The following is a 24299-nucleotide window of genomic DNA, read 5'->3' on the forward strand; positions in this document are numbered from 1 at the left end:
TGGCTTGCGATGGGGGTCGGAGCCCTAAGAGGCTGCCTTGAGAAACCCATTGTAAGTCATTTTTAATAAGTGAAAACATTTACACTAAATGAGAGAAAATGAACCTAACAAGATAATTGTATGTTCTCTCCCATGCCTTGAGTGCTAGTATAGACTAGGATGGGGTAGAGAGAATGCTTGGTTACGACCTTGCATTCCATAGTGGGCCTCATCAGTACGAGAGGATACTAGTGGCCGCAAGATCAGTAGGGACCCGAGATTCCTAAGGGATTGCTCGAGTAACTTCTACATGACTTTTGCGATGACACTTTCCCGCTTGCATATTAGGTTTCCTACGTGTCTTGTGGTACCTCTAAGATTTAGATGTCGATCTTTTTAGGAACCCTTGAGTTAGCATACTTATAGGATTTCCTAGACTTAGAGAGTATTTATGATTATAGGTTTTGTTATCCTATTTGGGACTTGAGACTATCTCCTCAGCGTGGTGGGAGTGGACCATTTAGGTTCCACGCGGTCGGGTGGTAGTGCTTTTACTCTTACCATTGAGATCCGTTCCGTGGTCACCGTGGCTGGAGTTTTCGTGATTGGCATTTCTCTTCACTATGTTCTTGGATTATTATGATGGATGGCTGGATTTTATGATAGATGTTTTATCATTATGGATGTATGGATGTATCATGTATGGTGAATAGATTCATATATTTTTACTGTACTTTGTATCATGGATTTGAGGATTTTGTATCTTGATCTTTACATATGTATATTCTTTTAAGCCTTTCATACCCTGTGACTTGTACAGTGGATGATTGGGCATTCCGAATTGATTTGCCGAGAGGCATTCAGAACAAATGTATATTATGGACATGGGACTTTCTAATTATTCTTTCATATGTATGTGATAGTTGTTAGACTTAGAATTAATTAAATTTAAACGTGACTCAACGTCTTGGGATATTTAAGAAATGTAACTTACAATGTATGTTGTCGATGATTACATGTTATTGCTTCCACTACTATGTGTATGTTATACTTTCTTACTTTAAAAAAAAAATGTTTAGCTAACTTAGTAAAACTTTAGGTTAATTCTTTTGGATCCCTTGGCAGGGCATTACAGAGTGTTACTAGATAGATTGCAATTGGTGGTTCTTCTTAGCTTTCAGTCACATGTTCAAGAACTATCTCTTTAGAAGGTGGTTCACTAGAGGATGTTCTCTTGGTTCTAGCAATTTCTATGAACCTCCTATCTATCTTCAAATTTTTCATTCAGGATCTGGAAAGATAGTTGAGTTCTCACCACATGATGTGGTTATTCGAGATCTCCATCATCCTGATTTGGTTATTGCTACAAGGAGTGTTGATCTTTAGTCTCACTTATATCACTTCAATGGATTTGAGAGATCTCATTTTACAGGTGTTTCTCTTATTGCTCATACAAGCACAGTGAGAAAGATTTGGTATGAGCATTTTGGCCATGTCAACATAGATATCTATAGCAAAGGAGTACACAGGAGCTAGTGATTGGGTTGCCTTAGATCTCTTATACTAAAGGTGTGTGTCAAGGTTGTGCACTTGGATAACATCACAAAGATCCTTTCCCAATAGGTAGATCCACATGTGCTAAGGCACCATTACAGTTGATACACAATGATCTTATGTCATTTCCCACTCCATTTTTTTCAAGTGCTCAATATGTGCTCACCTTCATAGATGACTTCTCTAGATGCACATGGGTGTACTTTTTGAAGTACAAGTCTGATGTCTTTGATTCCTTTCAAATATTTAAGACATTTGTGGAGAAGTAGTCTGGTCTTTCTGTTGGGCATATATGCAATGACAATGGGGGGAATATGTGAATCATTCTTTTAGATATTTTGTACTAAGCATGGTTTACAGGAGCAGTTCTCTATTCCCAATACACCTTAGTACAATTGGGTTGCAAAGAGAAAGAACAACACATTATGGGAGATGGCCAATTGTATGATACAATCTACCTCTATGAGTTCTTCATTCTGGGTTGAAACTATCAATTGTGCCAACTATATTTAGAATCAAATGCCTCACAAGGTATTGTGACACATGACTCCTAAGGAGGCTTGGACTTATGTCAACCGTGATGTTTCTACTTTCTGCATTTTTGGTAGTGAGGCTTGGGCATTTATTCTAGATGCTCAGTGGAAAGCCATGGAGAAGAAGAGTTGACCACTTATTTTTGTTAGCTACTATGAGGATGTGAAGATGTATAGGTTATTTGATCCTAATTATAGGGATGTCTTGTTTTGGCGAGATGTTCAGTTTGATGAGCATTATCCTCCGATGGACCATTCATCACTAGCTTCTTCCTCACTACCCAGTACTTCATCTACTCCTCTACAAGATTGTGTATCCTCTAAGGAAGATATAGATATTGATCCCCCTTCACCACCTCCACTAGATGTTCCACGAATGCCCAAGTGGGCTTCTGATACTATTGATGTAGTTGGACTGTCATGAGCCAAGATTAATGTATTTCTTCTTTATCAAACATATGTTGTATTTTTTAAATTATTAAAGTTAATATCTTCAATACATTATCATAATAGCACTATTGTTGAATTATATCAATCAATAGCATACAAATTATAATTAATAGTATTAATGTTGAATTGATGATCACGGAGCAAAGATGTTGAACATTCATCTATCATAATTATGTTACAGATATATTACTAATTCAAAATACATTAATCAAAAAAATACTATCATAAACTATACATTAACCTTTACCATTACCATAAACTATAAATACTTTCAATTCAATAAAATAAAATAAGCCTACACCTAATTAATTATATAACATTCAAAAACTTTCGTAAAACCTATATTGAGACACGACGTTTCAATCATGTCTACCCTAAACCATATTTATTAGGTTTAGGGCTAATTTGAAAAGGGGAGAAGAGAACAATTACAACAGATATCATAAGTGTGAGGGGTGAGTAAGAAAAAGCATAGTATGAACATGAGGCAAGCGAGCATCCTCGATGTCCGGTACAGATTTGTGCATGAGTACTATTATCTTATGGTGCTAAACATCTGACAACCTTAGTATTATAGATCTATCAACCTATGCGTATAAGGAAACAGTACTCACGCTCCCTGCACAAGGGCTGACATCGAGTACAACAAGCATGAATGCCATCGATTTCATATTTATATATAGTTTAATGAAATGATTGACATTAATGCATGGAAAAAGATATAAGCATTAATTTGTATTTGAAATTCCATTCATCAATTATACATTATTAAATATGATAATTCATAAACTCATCCAATTCTACAGCATTCAGAATAGATTGAAATGATTAAGGAATTAAACTAAGCAATTCATATGAGTAAAGGAGTAAACATTAAAGTGATCTTGGATCGATACATGCTATAAGTTATTGAGTGTGTGTGTGTGTGTGTGTGTGTGTGTGTGTGTGTGTGTGTGTGTGTGTGATGATATAAACATCAATATAGATATAAATATATGACATATAAATAAATATTGCATTAAGGAATATTGGTACAATATATTAAGATATATTCTTAAAGATTTAAATAGCATTGGGAATGTATTTCAACTATAGTGCATAGGAGTCTATTCTTGTCCACATTCTGATATCATAAGGGAGGGAGTTTGTGGAGGGAGAGAAGGAGTTATTTTGGGCACATGACAGATTCCTCTAGGGGACTACTTGTAGTCTGTTTCACACACCCTTTGGCACTATAAATCTTCCACCTTATGATGATCATAATATAGAGAGAAGAAGGTTCCTATGTCTATATGAAGAAATAAACCAAAAAATTATGTTCATTAGACTAAAAACTCATCTCCTCAAACATTTTAATAACAATGATGGTCATAGGTTTGCAAAATTTTGATGATTCCCTAACTTATGCCTAGATTTTGAATTTTAGGTCAAGGGGTTAAAAAGGGGTCATCGCAAGTGGTATCAGAGCATGATCTTGCCATCCTAAAAATATAGTAAATGAGAAAATCAGAAAAAATGAGCAAACAATTGTCTAATGAACTTAGGAATGTTATGGAACAGACAAACCAAACTTTAGCAGAGCAAATAGAAAGATCAAACCAAGCACTTCTCCAAGCACTGCAAAACATGGGAAATTCCATAAACAATCTTAAAAACAATAATTTTGGTGGAAGAGACATAAGTTCAAACCACTCAGAAAATAATGGAGCTTCATCATCTCAAGTACCCAAACCCCCTTTCTTACCTAGGAAGGGCCCCTCAATGGAAGAAGAGGGACAAACAACCAATAATGCTATTGAGAATGCAAGAGCTTATGCTAGCCTTGAACCAGAAATTAGGGAGCTAGTAACATTTAGAGAATTATGTGAAGCCAACAGCCAAGAAACCCCTAAGAGAGTAAGAAGACATCAAAATCAAGACATTAGAAGCAAAGTGAATAAAGTAACACTTCCAAATTTTGATGGATCAGGAAAAGTCTACTGCACATGCTTGGCTACAAAAATTGAACACTTATCTTACCCTTAGTCTGATGATGGAAGAAGACTCACTTCAATTCGTGATTCTTCACTTAGAGGGTACAACATGCGATTGGTGGCACCATGGACTTGTTACTCAAGGACATCAAAATTCACTTCTTACAAAGAATTCTCTCAAAAACTTAGTAAGATATTTGATAGAAGGCATCCCGAAGAGAATTTTAAGAAATTAACTCAACTAAGGCAGCAAGGAACAGTGGAGGATTATATTCAAGAATTCCAAAAGATGGCAATCCAAGTCACATGAGTAGATGATAAACGCTCTACCTACTTGTTCATAGAAGGATTAAAAGATTCATTCAAGGGTCTAGTAAGTGGCCTAAAACCTTCATCCTTAGACAATGCTTTTGAAATAACACTAAGACTAGAGGTCTCAACCACAAGTAACAAATCATGGAATAAGCCCAATATAAAATCTCACAAAAAAGATAAATTGTACAAAAAGTTTGTGCCTAGAAAAGAATGAGAGGAGTTAAAGAAAAAGAATTTATGCTTAAAATGCCAAGAGCCATGGGGGCTAGGCCATAGTTGCAATCAAAAGAAAAACCCTTGTCACAATTGTAGTGAAGACTGGGTGTCAGGACATAAATGTAAAAAGAGAGGCTACCTCCAAAGAATAGAAGAGGATCCTGAGGAAGAAAATACCAAAAAAAAGGCAAAATGTGAACAAATCAATGAAGAAGAGGAAGAAGGAGAAGAATATGGAGTGATAGCCACTATTACTCAACCCTCTAGGCATCAAGTCTTGAGAATTGGGAGCACTCTTAATGGACAGAAAGTCACTGCACTAGTTGATAGTGGAGCATCCCATTATTACATTTATGAAAAACTCGTTAACAAAATGAAATAAAAAACTAAAAGGTTCAAGGGATTTACTGTTGTTCAAGCCACAGGATCATTGGTACGATGTACAAAGGTGATTCCTCAACAAGAAATCACATTAGGAAGAAAACACACCATCAAAGAGGAGTTGCATGTGGTTCCACTAGACTCAGATATAATTTTGGGGGCTCCAAGGATATTTTCTTTGGGATGTTTTAAGTTTGACCTTCCAAATTTGAAAATCCATTTTGAGCAGAAAGGGGAACAAATAGCATTGGAAGGAATACCTGATGGTTCTACAAAACTAGTTTCATGCAAAAGAATAGAAAGAATATTACAGCATGGTCAAGGAGAGTGGGTTGCACAATGTTTAGTACTAAAAAAATCTACTCCACAAGAATCAGCCATCCATATAGATATTGAACCCATCATTAAGAAACATCAAAGGGTGTTTGAAGAAAGTCCACCAGGATTACCACCCAAAAGAGGATTTGAACACATTATAGAATTGGAAAAGGATGCTAAACCAATGATTACCACCCCTTACTGACACCCTCAAAAATATAAAGATGAAATTGAAAAAGCCATTCAAGAACTCTTAACAATGGGACATATTCAACCTAGTTCCAGTCCTTTTGCATCACCGGTAGTACTTGTGAAAATGGAGGATGGGACAATGAGAATGTATACAGATTATCGAGCACTAAATAAGAAAACTATTAAGAATCGTTATACCATTCCTAGGGTGGATGAACTCATAGACGAACTCCATGGAGCAGTGTATTTTTCTAAGATTGATTTACGATCGAGATACCACCAAATCAAAATGAGGGAGGAGGATGTTCCCAAGACAACATTTAGATGTCATTATGGGCATTTCGAGTTTTTAGTTCTACCCTTTGGCCTCACTAATGCCTTGGCCACCTTCCAATCATGCATGAATCATGTCTTCCAAAAACAACTCACGAAATTTCTCCTTATTTTCTTTGACGACCTTCTTATCTATAGCAAGTCATGGTCAAAGCACCTCCAACTCATTGAAGAAGTCCTAAGCATATTAGAATCTGAATCCTTATTTGAAAAAGCACCAAAGTGTGAATTTGGGTTAGAAGAAATTCTCTATCTAGGTCATAAAATCAATGCCAAGGGTGTAAGCATAGGTGAAGAAAAAGTTAAAGTAGTAAGGGAATGGCCAAAACCCAAAACCCTAACTCAATTTAGGGGATTCTTGGGCTTATGCAGCTACTACAGACGATTTGTGAAGAATTTTTCCAAGTTAGCATCCCCTTTGACAGACTTAACAAAAATAGGAAATTTTGGATGGAATGAGGCCGCACAGGAAGCTTTTGAAGAGTTAAAGGAAAAAATGAGCTCTTGCCCAATCTTAGTTGTTCCAAATTTTACACTACCTTTTGAATTATAGTTTGATGCTTCTGATGAAGGAATTGGGGCAGTACTAATGCAAAACAAACACCCTATTGCTTTCGAGAGCCAAAAATTTCAAAGACAAAAAGGCACTACTCAATCTATGATAAGGAAATGTTGGCTATCATGCACACATTGGCAAAATTCAGACAATACCTAGTATGTGGAAGGTTCAATATTAAGACAGACCATAATAGCTTAAGGTTCTTCATGAATCAGAAAGACCTTAATGATCACCAGTAGAAATGGGTAAGTAAAATCCAAGCATATAATTTTGATATTGAGTACGTCAAAGGAACCCATAATGTGGTAGCAGATGCTTTATCTTGGCAAGGTCAATTGAATACCCTTACTAGTATCACAGGTGATTGGAAAAATGAAATTGTTGTAGAATATGCTAAAGATCCAAGAACTAATGAGATCATGGAGGGAAATATACCTGATGATGAATTCAAAATCATTGAAGAACTCATACTATACAGGGGAAGAATTTTGCTTGCAGCGAATTCCAAGGTTAAAGGAAAAATTATTAAGGAATATCATGATAGCCTTCTATCTAGACACATTGGATTCTACAAGACTTACAAGAAGGTAAGAGAGAGGTACTCTTGGAAAGGCTAAAAGAAGGACATTATGAAATATTTCCAAGAATGTATGACATGCCAAAAGAATAAGTTTGAATAGAACTACCTAGTCAGTTTGTTACAGCCATTACCCATCCCAAACCAAAAGTGGGAAAGTGTTTCCATGGATTTCATTGCAGGATTACCAAAGGTGCAAGAAAGAGATTCCATCCTTGTAGTGGTAGATAGGTTGACCAAATATGCACATTTCTATCCAATATTCATACATTATAAGGCACCACAAATAGTAGAGTTATTCTTCAAAAAAAAAAAGGCTACACTGGTTACCAAAGAATATTATTAGTGATAGGGATAGCAAGTTTCTCAGCCTATTTTGGAAAGAACTTTTTTGGTTAGCAGGAACTGAGTTAACTCCCAGCACCAGTTATCATCCCCAAACGGATGGACAGACCGAAATTCTTAACAAATGGATAGAAGGTTATCTCAGAAACTATGTGACAGGACAGCAAAATGCATGGATCAAATGTTTATATTTAGGAGAATACCGCTATAATAACACCCATCACATGTCAATTGGGATGATTCCATTTAAAGCATTATATGGATATGAGGCCACTACATTTGGAGATCTGATCATTCAAGAGAGCAGGGTACCAGGAGCCAAGGATTTCATCCAACAAAGCATTGATATTATGAAAACTCTCAAGGATAATCTCCACCATGCTCAAAACCAATAGAAGATATATGCTGATCGAAAGTGAGTAGAAAGGTTGTTCCAAGTTGGAGATCTGATATTCTTAAGACTATAGCCCTAGAAACAATCTTCACTCAAGGTCAGCGGAGTAGAAAAATTAAAACCACATTTTTATGGACCATACTGGATCCTAAGAAGGCTAGGAGAAGTAGCCTATGAGATAGAATTACTTGATAATAGCATGATTCATAATATTTTTCATGTATCTAGACTTAAGAAAGTCCTCGGGAAACATATAAGCCCTTGTGTTGATCTGCCACCACTAGACAATGAAGGAAAGCTCATTTTGGAGCCTGAGATTATTCTTGAAAGGCATGACAAGAGATTGAGGATTAGGACTATTCCAGAATACTTAGTGAAATGGAAAAATCTTCTCAGAGAAGATGCTACACGGGTGGGAGAAGAAGTCATTTCTCACTCGGCATTGCTTGGGGACAAGCAAATTCAGGAAGGGGGGACTGTCATGAGCCAAGATTAAAGTATTTCTTCTTTATCAAGCATATGTTGTATTTGTTTAATTATTAAAGTTAATATCTTCAATACATGATCATAATAGCACTACTGATGAATTATATCAATCAATAGCATACAAATTATAATTATGTTGAATTGATGATCACCGAGCAAAGATGTTGAACATTCATCTCTCATAATTATGTTACAAATATATGACTAATTCAAAATACATTAATCAAACAAATACTATCATAAACTATACATTAACCTTTACCATTACTATAAACTATAAATACTTTCAATTCAATAAAATAAAATAAACCTAAGCCTAATTAATTATATAACATTCAAAAAATTTGGTAAAACCTATATTGAGACACAACGTTTCAATCAAGTCTACCCTAAACCATATTTATTAGGTTTAGGGCTAATTCAAAAAGGGGAGAAGAGAACAATTACAATGGATATCATAAGTGTGAGGGGTGAGTAAGAAAAAGCATAGTATGAACGTGAGGCAAGTGAGCATCCTCCATGTCTAGTACAGATTTGCACATGAGTACTGTTATCTTCCAGCGCTTCACGTCCGACAACCTTAGCATTACGATTCTATCAACCTCTGCATACAAGGAGCTAGTAGTACTCACACTCCTTGCACAAGGGCTAACATCAGGTACAACAGGTATGAATGCCATCGGTTTCATACTATTCTATATTAATACATATATATATATATAGTTTAATGAAATGATTGACATTAATGCACAGAAAAATGTATAAGCATTAATTTGTATTTGAAATTCCATTCATGAATTATACGTTATGAAATGTGATAATTCATAAACTCATCCAATTCTATGGCATTCAGAAAATATAGATAGAAACAATTAAGGAATTAAACTGAGCAATTAATATGAGTAAAGGAGTAAACATTAAAGTGATCTTGGATTGATACATGCTATAAGTTATTGAGTATATATATATATATATATATATATATATATATATATATATATATATATATATATATATATATATATATATATATATATATATATATATATATATATATATATATATATATATATATATATATATATATATATATATATATATATATATATATATATATATATATATATATGTATGTATGTATGTATATGTCTATATATATATGATGATATACGCATCAGTATAGATATAAATATATGAAATATAAGTAAATATTGCATTAAGAAATACTGGTACAATATATTAAGATATATTCTTAAAGATTTAAATAGCATTGGGAATGTATTTCAACTATAGTGCATAGGAGTCTATTCTCGTCCACATTCTGATATCATATGAGAGGGAGTTTGTGGAGGGAGAGGTGGAGTAATTTTGGGCACATGATGGATTCCTCCAAGGAACTACTTGTAGTTTGTTTCATGCACCCTTTGGCACTGTAAGTCTTCCACCTTATGATGATCATAATATGGAGAGAAGAAGGTTCCTGTGTCTATATGAAGAAATCACCCAAACAATTATGTTCATTAGACTAAAAACTCATCTCCTCAAACATTTTAATAACAATGATGGTCATAGGTTTGCCAAATTTTGATGAATCCCTAACTTATGCCTAAATTTTGCATTTTAGGTCAACGGGTTAAAAAGGGGTCATCACATAGACCTTTGGTAGGTGATCATATAGATGCTCGTTGGACTCATGCTTAGACTGCAAGTAGTGGCCTTTTGATTCATGCCATCTCAGATGATCCTTAGAGTTTTTCATAGGCAATAGGACACTTAGAGTGGGATAGGGCTATGGATGAGGAGTACTCTTCTTTGATGATCAATTGCTTATAAGAGTGTTTCAAGGTTGGGAACCACTTCAACACCCTTTGCATGGTTTAGAGGTAATATCATTATGGCAGAGGCTTCTGCAAGGGAATGAGCCTCGTGATTGTGGCATTTATACAAAAGAAGAACTCGCTTCTTCAACTCCTTACACTCAACCCTTCACAAAAGTTATTCTTCCAGCAATGAGAATAGCTACTACAAATTCCTAGGAGCCAAGGGACCGTAAACCTATGCTACATTTTCTGGATAGATGGGATAAGTTACTACCGTCTTTAGTACTTCATAACATTCTAGATCATATAGTGATGCCCAAATTAACAATAGTAGTAGATACCTAGAAGCCTCATAGGGAGAGTGTGCCAATACATCCTTGGCTTCCATTGTTGGGCTAGCATATGGAGCCTTTATATCCTACCATTTGTTATAAATTGGGGAATGCACTTCCTGCCTGACATGCAAATGATGCATCTACATATGCAATTTTCTCACCATGGAAAACTATATTTGATCATGCTAGTTTTGAACAATTGATTGTTCATTTTATTGTACCTAATCTGATGATAATTCTATAGGAATTTGTAATCAACCTAGCTAATTAGCAACTAGACCCATTTAACTAGGTTATGGCTAGTTTCTTTCTAAAAATATCTACTATGATATATTTTTGTAGAATTTCTTGCAAACTCTGCCCATTTTTCCTGGTCTCCATTATTTTTGTGCAGGATCTTGAGGTAAGTCACTCAGCACGGGTTGAGTGAATTTTATTGTTTTATTATTTAGATCCTGGAATATGTATGCAACTAGATCAATTTTTCTATTGTGCTAAGATGTAATAAGCACCTTAAAAAGATCTCTTAGATATACATGTTTAGAAGGAAATATAAAGAGATACATATTTAGAAGGAAAAGAAAAGAACATTTACATATCCCTTGAAGAAAATCACATAGCAAGAGCACGAAGATCACAAGGGGGCATGGTAATGAAATCGTAGAGCAAGGGCATGAAGATCACAAGGGCATGACATGAAAAAAAAATTACAAAGCAAGGAAATGACAACAAAATTGCAAAGATCACAAAGCAATGGCAATGAAATATAAAGCAAGGGCATGACAACAAAATGTTGAGCAAGGGCATGGCAATGTCCACCCTCATTCAGAGCTCTCCACCCTCTTTCACATGTAGCTTTCTACAATCAAAACAAATGAGGAATGACTTATGTTGTGCTTCATTTTTTTGTTTATACTCACATGGACAACGTCAGCATCAGTATTACGATGGCGTCATGGACAATTGAAAAAAAAATGAAAATCACTACAAATTATACTACCATCGTATATTATAATCGCAATTTGACCCCAAATGTTGTAGTGCCTTATGGTTTCTTTGAGTCAAGGCTATTAAACTTACATACTTGATCCTATATCAAAGTCAATTACATCTTTGAAGGTAATTGTATCTTTCACTTGATATTATTCAGATCTACTACATGAAAGCATTTTATTTATTTATTACATTTCAATTTACAGTTAATTCCTTAACCTAGGGCTTGACCAAGGCAATCCCTTATCAAACCCCAATCAAAAAACCCTCATTTTTTGTATTAATTTTTAGGATACCAATTGGAGCTTACATATTTGAAACCTACTTTTTGGGAGCTTTTTTAAGAAGCTAGTTTTAGGTCACCAGCAACTTGGTTGTCGGATGTCCTTAAAATTTGACCTAGTCCTTCGGTCTCCTTTTTTGGGGAGATTTTTGGGTTTTGTTCCTTTTGTAATTTTATTCTGAGATCTGTGGATAGATATTTCTAAAATAGTTCAAATCTTTGAGTTTCATAGCTAAAATACATCTTCATTTATGCACATCAAGAAGAGTTTTTCTTATTTTATTTCCTTTCATACCTTTACCCTAGATATGTATCTTAATTGGGCTAATTTTATTCACATAGCATCTAAATTTACATTATTTAAACAATTACTTCAATTTCACATTCACATTATCATATCAAGGGCCAAAGAGTACATCTCCTTGTATTGCATTCCCCTTTATAATTCAAATTTAGTATTAGCACCCTTCTTCCATTGGGTTCTAGCTAATCTAATTTGTATCATAAGTGGAATTATATTTGGAAATTATCCTCTTTCCCTTTTATACATATTTGAATGGCTTAGTGGACCTAGAAAGCAGAGATCTACAATCCTATTAAAGTGTCTCCATTTTCCCTCAGCTACTATACCTGAACTCGTTGATGTTCCTTCTTCAAGACCTATGGTAGTTGACCCTAACCCTTCTACTATGTCTTGTAAGACTATTCATCATCAACATGCTCATTAGCATCGTAAGAATTGTCAAGCTAAAACTACGGCTCAAGCTTGTTCATTTGCTTCTCATCCTACATATTCATCTCAACCTTTACCTTCCTTTGATCAAACCATGTGTGAGTCTTTGGAGGAAGCTAAACAAGGTAACACTTTGCATATGGATAAACATGATGATTATGTTCATATTTTAGAGTCTATTAATCTAGATATGGAAGACATTTTGGATAATTAACATGTTAGTAGGGATGAAGAATCAATTGAAATGGATAATGATTTTCCTAACATTTTTCTATGCAATTTACAATCACTCCTAGTAATGAGCACAATGACTCCCAAAGTCCTTGCTTAGAACTCGTTGTGATTCCTACTATTATGGATGTTGTTCCTCTCATGAGTCACCATCCTTTCCCTATCATTTTCAATCCAGATGAGGGGGGGTTGAGGGCAGGGCACACAAAATGCTTGATGTGGACTTCATTCTTTATAGTAGTCTTTGTATTCTTGTGTTTTGTTTTCTCTTGTGTTGTTTTTTGTTATATGTTTTTCTTTGTTTGCTTTAGATGATCCCTATTGCTTCATTGAGCTCAAGAGGATAAATTAATCACCTTGTCGTATACATTCTTCTATTTGTACCTCATTATTCCATGTGTTGATACATGTTATGTTGTGCTTGTGCTAGTGCTCGCACTAGTGATCTTGTATAGTCTTATTGTTTTCTTATGATATAGTAGCATCGATTCTTTTTGGTCTCCTTGTTGTTGGCCCAATAAGACCCTTCTTCATAATTCTTTTCTTTCTTTTCCTCTATTGTCCTATAGTTCTACTTCCTTTGGGGAATGATGATATTTTCATACTTGATATAATATTACATGTTATAACTTGATCTTACTGACCCCAAAGTTAGTAGATCCCTTCATGTTCTCTTTTTGTTACGTGCTCATTTACCTTGATTTTTTTCTCTTCTTGGGGGCATGTGATAGCAAAAATGTTATTTCATGGATGCATGTATGCTTCTATTAAAGATATTTCCCCCATTAAGGTGTTTGCAATCTCTTTATTGTGGAGGCATACATTGCGCCCATCCTTTGGCCATGGAATACAAATATAGACTATGTGTATAACTTGGAGTACTTCATCCTTTAGTGCTTGGTATGATTTCTAAGGTATATCCAAACATATGCATTGTTATTTCATGTTTACCCCTCTCCTGCTCTTTCCTTCTAGTTTCCTAGAACTATTAAAAGTTCCTGGAGGCTTGGTCTCTTTTTGGGTCTCTCTCTAAACTATTGAGTATTTGGGATGTTTGGTCCTTGTTTCAAACCCTTCTTTTGACCACTAACAATCTCAAAATCTCGGTCTTGTTTTGATCCTTTAAGGACACACACATCCTTATGTTTGTTAATCTCATATTGGTTTTGATATATGAGTGACAATAGAACTTAATTCATGTTGAACAAGTAATGTATGCCAAGCATAAGTTGTTAGATAGTATATGTCAAGCAAGATATACAGTATGTGTCGAGTAACTAGTAAGTGTCGAGTCACTCAAGTGTCGAACAGATAGTTGATGCTGAGTGATTTAGATGTCGAGTGATCAATAGATGTTGAGTCATTCAAAGGCCGAGTTATAACATTGAAGATATAGTGCATGCTGAGCATCAAAGACTTTAAGTGCCGATTAAAATAGTTTTGGACATAGTTGTTTGTAATGGCACAAACTTCTATGTAAACCATTTTTTAGCTGACTTAAGGATTGTTTTGTGATTCTAGATGATAAGGATGAATATATATTGAGGATACATATGCAGTACATGCAACCAATCAGTAAAAGGGATGGATTAAGTGGCAAAATGGGTGAATCACAATCGTTGATTCATAAATAACCCTAAGTCACCTAAGTCTTCTTAAGGAAGGAAAACCCTAAACATTATTATGTGTGGAGAGAGAAGTTTGCATACACAAACATAGCATTCATGGTGGCTAAGGAGTTGTGAATTGAGTTATATATTGTAGAATCAATTAGAGGAGAATAGAGGAAAGGAGTTAGAGGATAGAAGTGACACATCTAATTAGAGAGGATCAAGTACACATTAGGAAAGAGCTGGTCTATTATCTAGCAGCAAAGTGCTAACTACAGGATCATTGCTGAGACATTCTAATAGGTGAATCAGTTAAATCTCTTAACAAAGGAGTCTTAACAGGCTGTTGTAAATCCTTTAATAGGGTGCTTACTTCATTGTAAGTTTAAGTCCTTTAATCAGACACACTTCTAACAAGGTGTTGAAATCCTTTAACAGGGTAAGATCTAACAAACTTGTAAGTCTTTAATAGGGCAGACCTTTCACAAGGTAGATCATAGTTTATGATCAAACATTGTAACCTTCATTGGATACACTTTATTATTCTACTAGTGAATATTTGTGGGTGTCATCCCCACCCTAGTTTTATTTTCTCATTGGAGGGTTTCTGGGTAACCAAATATCTTGTATCATATATGTGTTGAATGTCATTTGCTTTCATGCTATGGATCAATATGTTTAGCTAGCTATTTAGGTTTACATGTAAATTGTGAGATGAATGTGTGGTGAATAATTTTATGGTAAAAGTTTTGAAGGATTGATTCACACCACCCCCCCCCCCCCCCCCCCACCCCCCCAAACCCCCTGTTAGAGTTTACTTTCCCTGTTGTATTTCTAACAATTGGTATTAGAGCCTAGTTCTCTAGAAAGGAAATCTTTAAAGCTTTGAGGAAAAATCTTGAAGATGGAAGTCTACAAGTTGGGAAAGACTATTGAGAATCAAGATATTGAAATCTAGCTTGCCCTACATTAGCTGAATGAGGCAAGAGATGATTTTAAGTGCTCATTGAAGAGAACAAAATGGATAGCTATTGAAGAGAATGACACATAACTCCAAGAGGAAGACACTACTAAATTGTTTGCAAATGGAAACATGAGTGAATTTGATGCAACAGTTGTAGATTTGATGAAAAAGAATAGTGCCCTAACTAAAGAGGTCATAAATCTTAAGATAGAACAAGAATTCCAATTAGTATTGCTAAGTGAGGTGACCAAACAGAGAAATAAAGCCGAGGAAGACAAAGTCATGATTGAAGATGACAAAATGATACTGACCAATAGACTAGAAGAGAAGTCATTAGAGGTGAATAAGATTGCTCACATGCAATTAGAAATAATGAATCAAATGATGATTACCAATCATGAATTGAATGAAAAGGATATTGAGATCACAACACTAAAGTTGCAGAATGAACAACTGAGAAATGATCTAAAAAGAGAAAGAATTTATTGAAAGCTTCAATGGACCTAGTGAAGCCATCTAGTATTTGAGCAATTGATGAGATCTCCTATATCCAATAGTGATACAACTAGATTGGGTTATACCAGCACTAAAGAAGGAGAATCATCTAAAAGTGATGAAAAAAGAAACAAAAAAGGTAAGAACTACAAACCTACTTTTCATAATTGTGGAAAGATGGGAAATACAACAAATGTTTGTAGGAGCAACAATGCAAATCAGAACCCTAAGAAGAAATTCATGGATAACTGTCACAAGTGAAATAATGAAGGACATCAGGCACATGAATGGAAGACCAAGACATCAAACACTCAAATATTTGAAGGTTACTGCTACAACTATAAGAAGTATGGACATAGAGCATATGAGTGCAAATCAAAGCCTAACTGGTCATCAAACAAGCAAGCCAAAGTAAACCATACTAACAGATCCTACAATTAAGATTACAATATAATGTATAGTTGTCAGTATTGTCAAGAGTATGGACATGTTGCTGAAAATTGCATTAGAACACATTTCAGAAGTTACTATAGTAGATGGTTGAGTCAAACTACATGTTTTAGCCATTTGAAGACTAGTCACATTAGTAGAAATTGTTCAACAAGGTCAAAAGCACCTAGCAGTGAATTCAATAGAGGAAAAGGAAAGGTTGATGCTGAAGAAGTCAAAGTGCAGATGACCAAAACATGGAAGAAAAAGGAAGATTGTAGTACATCAAGTTCAAATGGGATCACTTCATCCAATGGATCAAGTGATCAGACCAACCCTAACTAGAAAATCAAGAGGTATGCGTGGGATTGATATTTCAAAGTTCAATTATACATCAATTCCAAGGATTCAGTTATGAGAAGATCATATATGCATGAAGTAAGATACAAAGTATTGGTTAGAACTTAGAAGAAATCTATAAGTTTTCATGTTACTGTTGAGCATGAAAAGTTTCATTATTGTTGTTGAGTGAAAGTTTAGTTGTTGCTGAGCTATCAAAGGTGATAGTGTTGGTCGGGCTCGTTGTGGATTCTAAGCATGGTAGAAATCACATGGAATCTGACTGAGTCAAAATTGCTATTAAAGCCAAGCTTACTATTGTGTAAGCAATGAGCATTTAATGCAAAGTTTTAAGGGCTATATGGTCGATTTTTTACTCATTTGCAATCATTTAGGACTGAAGCAAGCACAAAGATAATAAGGTGAATTGGAGAAATCGATTCAAGCATTTTCATATTGAATTCAACTTCTACTCAACACCAAACATCAAAATTTTCAAGGTATTTATCATGTGCCAAGCTACGTTGTTTGAATTTATGCAAACCATAGTTAGTTGTTATGGCGTCTAGCTGTTCTATTGTTGTTTCAGGAAGGAAAGGGATTTTTAAATGTTCAATTGATTAGTAGTGAGATTAAGCAACCACATTTATGGGTAATTCCTAACATTGCATACAAAGGAGACCTATCTGGCATGTTATCTATGATACCACCATAAGTTTTAATGATACAAGATGTAAGGTGTTGCCACACTTGTAAGGTAGGAAGTATAGGAGACATGGAAATCAAAGACTTGTATGGAAAATTGTCTGAAAATGAAGTGTTGAAAGAGGAAAACAAAGTTTTAGAAAGAAAAGGGTTAACCTATGCCCTAGATTTTCCTAACATATTCAAGACAAAGTGGATTAACATAGTTCTCAGTAGAATACATGACAACACTGTATGGTTAGAAGATAGCCCTATCAAGATTACAAAGAGATGCAAAAGAGGCAATTGAAAAGAATACAAGGGCAGTGTGGAATAAGAGAGGGATGACCATAGATATAATCATTGATCCCCTAATTTCATTTGTAGTTAGAGTCATTGCAAATAATTTCTTTCAATCTAGCATATTGAACAGTGTACCATGTATAGTTGTGGATTTAGCCGATAAGATAGTAAAGAAGGACCACTCTTATGACCTTGTCGAGTTACAACTCCAATAGTCATCATAAAATGTGGGAGCCATAAGAAAGAAAAAAATTGCACAATGCAAATTTGGTTCAATACTTGTTTGTATATTTTTCTATGTCCAAAACACTTTTCCCTCATTTGGAAAAGTTGCATGGAAGATCAATAGGTCTATTCAAGTGCAGATTGGAGAATACATTGAGCAACTTGGAGATAATTTTGAGACTATAATGACAAGTTATTTTGAAGACTTTAAAAATTCAATGAAACAAAGACTAAGGATATGAGTATCACTAGTAGAGAAACATTTCAATGATGTTTGTTTTCTAGTTAATGTTGATTTTACATATGCTCAAGCTATTGTTCTAAGGGTAAGATGGCTCAGGCCATTGCCTTATGAAATCAATGTGGATGAGGCATCTACAACCATCACTACTTTACTGGAAGAGGAAGTAGATAAGGAGGCTACTGCATTTGGAAATTATGATGTAGCCAAATCTAAAATCACAATGGACTTGAAGACAACTTCTATGATGAGGAAGAAGAACAAGATTGTGAAAAATCTCAAGGAACAATTTGGTGAATAGGTAGAAGGAGATGAAGAGGAAGAGGATAATGAAGATGATGAAGAAACACATGCCCAAGCACCACTTGCTATCACATAGGGTCAAGGTGAGGACCAAGGAGAAGAAGAAGTAGTATTTGATGACGGTGTCAAGGGAGAAGAAGCCAATGAAGCACCTATTGCTATAGAGAAGAAGAAGAGAAAAGAAAAGAAACCATCAGTAAACAAACCCAAGAAAGTTGTGAAACCTTCAAAACAAAAGCCTATAGTTCCTGTCATTAGGATAGAACAAGATCTATTACTAAGAAGACTCGGGAAGTTGAGAAGCCTTAAGACAAGAGAGCTTGTATAGCTACCAAGGAAGATGAACCTGAGAAAAGACAAAGGAGGAAATATATAGCTCCAACTGAATCAGATGAGGAGAGGACCAAGTTAGATGACAACAACTAATTCAAAGTGGTAAGTCACAGTCCCTCTTTTGATTTGGACAAGTTGTGTGATACTATCAAGAACAATGTTGATTTATCAGGGTTCACACATATTGAATTTGATAAACATGGGAAGATAGAGATGAATAAAGTAGAAGAATTTATTTATGCCATGATGCCAACTTTTAAGACTACTCCAATTGAGATTGCCAACTCTTTACCCAAAAGTCTATATGACAAGGTTGAACAAAGGTGGAAATATAGTCTCTCAACTAAAAGGAATATCAGAGAGACTACTCTAGCAAGAGTAATGCCAGACTTAGACAAGTTTGTAATGGAAAACACAATTAATAAGCATCAGGGAAAATTTGCTCCTAAATATAGAGCCTTTAACATTTTATAGAACAATATTGAGGATGTTGTCCAAAAGACCACCCAACTATGGAAAGTGATATAAGGGTTGGCAACATATGGGTCAAACAAACAAACCACTATGGAAGTAGGTGAAGACAAAGTTGAACAAGAGAAAGTTGAAGTAACAAAAGATGAATTTGTAAGGGAAGGACATGAGGAAGGCACAGTAAAAGAAGCAGTTATAGAGGCTACAACTAAGGAAAGGCAACAACGAGAACAAAACATACCAAATGTACATATGTTGAGTGCTAGTCCACCTCATGTGGATAAAGCAGATCAACAAACAAAAATAGTAAAGATCAATGATGTCTCTGACAACTCCACTTAGAACATCAATCTGTTAACAGAGGAGGATATGAAGAAGATATTGATTGATACCACCACCAAGGCAAAACTATGTAGCCATCATGTTTTGGTGAGTGTGGATGAGATTGAGAAGGTAGAATCGACATCTGCAGGGGAGAAAACTCAAGACTTATCTAGTTCCCCCCTTCAATGTACAAAAGTGCATCTACCATGCCTATGGTAGTATATCAAAGGAAGGACACAATGTCCTCACATGTTAGCACATTGGTGTAAAATGTTTTTGTACATTCAATTTCAATAGTTTAGAAAAATGGGACACCAGTCCAAATAGGTTAGGAAGCCAATCCTACACCTACAACACAAGCACAAGGTGATACAAAATTCACAGAAAATAAGAAGGATACGACTGAAGATTCAGTCTTGACTAAAAAACTAGAGGAAGTGATAGAAAATTAGGCACTAGTTACCCTACTAGATACTGCTACTTCTATTCCTAGTCAAGCATTTCATAGGCCAAGTGTAGAAGCTACATCATTGCAGTCATCAAGGCCTAGTCCTAGCACATCTAAGGTTGATGAGGTCACATCTTATGGTGATATCAACTTAGATGAGGTGATTGAATTGCCAAATTTTAATCTTACATCAATCACCATAGAGAAAACAGGCATATTGTAGAATGCATTAGCTAGATAGAAACATCAAGAACTGCTCAAAAGGGAGCATAGGCAGAACCAAGCACTTCATGACATCAAGGACATATTTCTTGATGCATTCAACCTACCTACACTTGATGAGGCCAATAGATCATTGAGAAGTTGGCAAATATTATGGAGAAGATCAATGATGAAGACCTACACACAAATGTCAAATTGTTAGAATGGTCTGAGAAGAAATTTCATGCCAAGGTCACTGAAAAGATATCAAGTGCCATTGCACTTAGTCAGATTCAGTTAGCAACCAAAATTGATGATGTGAAGAAATTGTTGGAGAAAATTTTCTCTCTTTACACCAAGTTGTGTGATGTACCCCTATTCACACAAGAAGTGCAAAGACACATTGACCACCTAAAGGGAGATTTGAAGTCAACAGTCAAATCCTACAACAATCTCTTGGTCAAAGTTAGTCTCATTGCAGAAATTTGTTGTCAGCACAAGGTTAGTTAGTAGAATTGCAAGCTCAAGATGCCAACATTTGGGCTACACTGATTAGCATCTAGTCCATGTTGACCCCTCACATGGAGGTGTTAAACAAGGATCTAGCCTATGCAGAAATATTGATGAAGAAAGGTACCCATCTTTCTACTCATGAAGGCCTAGTTAACCTTGCTGCCAAGATAGCTATTCAAATCAAATCTCTAGAGATAGAGTGTGATAACTAGGATGCAACACTAAAGCTAATAATGGAGGTAGATAAATCATTCTTGAACAAACACACTATTCCTGTACCACCCATGACATAAGTGTCAAAAGGGGAAGAATGAGAAAAAGGGGGAGAGAAAAAAAGAAGAAAAAAAGGGGAGAATGCATAAGTTTTGGGGGAGATCAAACAAAGGGAGAATCAGTACAAAGAAACATAGCCAACACAATGGCACAACATATCTACATAGCAGGAGTATTCACATTCAAAAAAGAACAATCAACTTAGGAGGAGTTATAGAAATTTTGAGGTATGATTGATAAGTCACAAGTTTTGCAAAATTTTGAAGTTTTGAAATTTTGTATGTATGCCAAGTACTAAATGGAGATTGTCTAAGTTATGCTCATAAGTTAAGGATTTTCATGCATGAACAAGTGTTTTTTCCACTCATGTCAAAGAGGGAGATTGTTTATCTTAGATTGGTTTTGACATATGAGTGACAATACACTTAAGTCATTTACAAGATAGAACTTAGTTCATGTCGAACAAGTAATGTATGCCAAGCATAAGTTATCAGATAGTATATGCTGAGTGAACTATACAATATGTGCCGAGTAACTAGTAAGTGTTGAGTCACTCAAGTGCTGAGTAGATAGTGTTGGATATAATTTTTCAAATTGTGTGTTGTCTTTGATGTCACACAAATGTCATATCAGTCATCAGACAGTGTTTACTGAGCTCAAAAGGTCAGCTAGGCAAAGGACAGTGTCTACCGAGCTCAGAAGGTCAGCTAAACAAAGGATAGTGTCTACCGAGCTTAGAAGGTCAGCTAGACAAAGGACAGAGTCTACTAAGCTTAGAAGGTCAGCCAAGAAAAGATGCAGTTCTTACTGAGTTCACTCGGTCATCAAAGGTAATATGGAAGAAGTAGTTCTTATCGAGTTCACTTGGTCATCAAAGGTAATTTGGAAGATGCAGTTCTTACCAAGCTTTCAAGGTAATCAAATAAATTTAGTTCTTACCGAGCTCACTTGGTCATCAAGGGAATTTGGCAGAAGCAGTTCTTACCGAGTAAACTCAACAGGCAAAGGATTTTAAGGATATTGCAATGTTAACCAAGTCAAGAAGGTTAACTCAGGAAATTTCTAGAAGCAGTATTTATCGAGCAGGGTCGGCCAGTAAAGGATTTCATTGTTTTATGAAATAACGTTTATTTGTTTAGAGTAATATTTGTAGCTGACTGATGTATGATTTATTGGTAAATGTAACATGTAAATGGGCCAACTTGACAATCTGAATGGTATAAGTAGGAGGTCAAGTTGCAAATTTTAAGTAGTATGAAGTGGAAGTATGAAAAAGCTAATGAGACATGAAGACTGATTATTGTGGAAGCAAATTTGAAGGATGATCGGAGATCATTGAGGAGCAACAGAGTCATATTTGATCAAGGAGGATCTAATGATGCTGAACAGAGACCTGTAGCCAACAAATTCAGTTGCATCTTGTTCAAGTCAATTCATTTTTGCTTTCTAACCATTATAGCAGTGATTTCAAATCTCTTAACAGAGTTGGTTTAACAGCCATTTTGTAAATCCTCTAACAAGGTGAAAGTTCAGTTGAATTGTTCTAAAGACCTCTAGCAAGGCCACTCCTAACAAGGTAATTAAATACTCTAATAGGGTCACACCTAACAGTGTGTATTGTGACCTTTAACAGGGTTGGCTCCTAACAGGGCTCACTTTAGAAGAGTGAATAATTGGTGACTAGTTACTTGGTGGTTTTTCCCATATTGGGTTTCCACGTTAAATTTGGAGTCTCTTGTGCTCACTTTATTTTCAGTTACATACATGAATGCTTGAAAAGAAAGTAATAGTTTAATTTACCGAGTTACAACATTTGTTTACCGAGTATCAGCAGTAACTATTTCATTAAGACATCTAAGGGATCTGTGGATTAATTTTTGTTAGTAACTGATTCATGCCCCCCCCCCCTCTCAGTTACTCTATCTTCAATCCCAACAATTGGTATCAGAGCAACTGGTGCTTGCAGAAAAGATTTCAGGGATCTAAGCCAAAGGTTAGGATGTCTTATAAGAGGGAAATTCCAAGACTTAACAGAGACAACTTCTCAGCATGGCAAGGATTGATGAGACTTCATCTAGCTTCTATTGGAGATATAGGACTAAAGTACCTAGATGAAAAATATGCAGAACCTGCTGATACATTATCTGTCAATGATATTGTTGAAAAGAAGACTTGCAACAACATGATGATAGATATAGCATCTGCTCTGAGTTATGAAGAATTTGATGACATCAAAGATTGCAAAACTGCCTTTGAAATGTGGAACAAGCTGAAAGAAATCTATGGAGGAGATGATAATGTAAGAAGAGCCAAAGAAGAAAGTTTGAGAGGAAAATTTGATCAAATGAGTATGAGAGAAGATGAAAACATTGCAAAGTATGTTGAAAGAGTTAAAGCATGTGTCAGTGCAATCAAAGCATTTGGAGGAGATATCAATGATGAGACAGTTATAAGAAAAGTTCTTAGAACTCTACTTCTTATTTATGCAATCAAAGTCTCTGCAATTCAAGAAAGGAGATGTGAGGCAAATCATAAAATAAATTTAGAGGCCATAGTTGGAAGATTGACTGCATTTGAGCTAGACAACTATGACAATTATGTTCCAGCTGCCAAGAACGTTGAATCAACATTTGAAGCCAAACTTTCACTCAAAGAAAAAGGAAAAAAGATGAAAGATCCACAATCAAACAGTGATGAAGAATCAGATCAAAGTTCAGACAGTGATCTTGAAGTGGTTGAAGCTTTACTAGCAAGAAACTATTCAAGAGGCAAAGGCAAATACAAAGGTAAGGTTCCTCTAATCTATTTTTCTTGTGAAGAAATTGGACATATTGCTGCTAGGTGCCCAAATAAGCAAAGAAAAGATGAGAAGAAAGGTCACAAGTACAATGGCAAGAAAGACTTCAAATAATTCAAGGATAAAGGTAAGAAAACATGTTTTATGGAAAAAGATTCTAATGATTATGATGATGAAGAAGAAGATGAAATTGTCTACATTGCTGTGAAAGATGAGTCTGATAATGATGAGGAAATGACACTCATTTCTCATATGAGCAGAAATGATACATGGATCATAGATAGTGGTTGTTCTCATCACATGACTGGTGATAAAACTAAGTTTGAATACTTTGAAGACTATGATG

Source organism: Cupressus sempervirens, chromosome 3 (genome assembly GCF_028749045.1).
Source record: "Cupressus sempervirens isolate cs-2001-9-10 chromosome 3, ASM2874904v1, whole genome shotgun sequence".
NCBI lineage: Eukaryota > Viridiplantae > Streptophyta > Pinopsida > Cupressales > Cupressaceae > Cupressus > Cupressus sempervirens.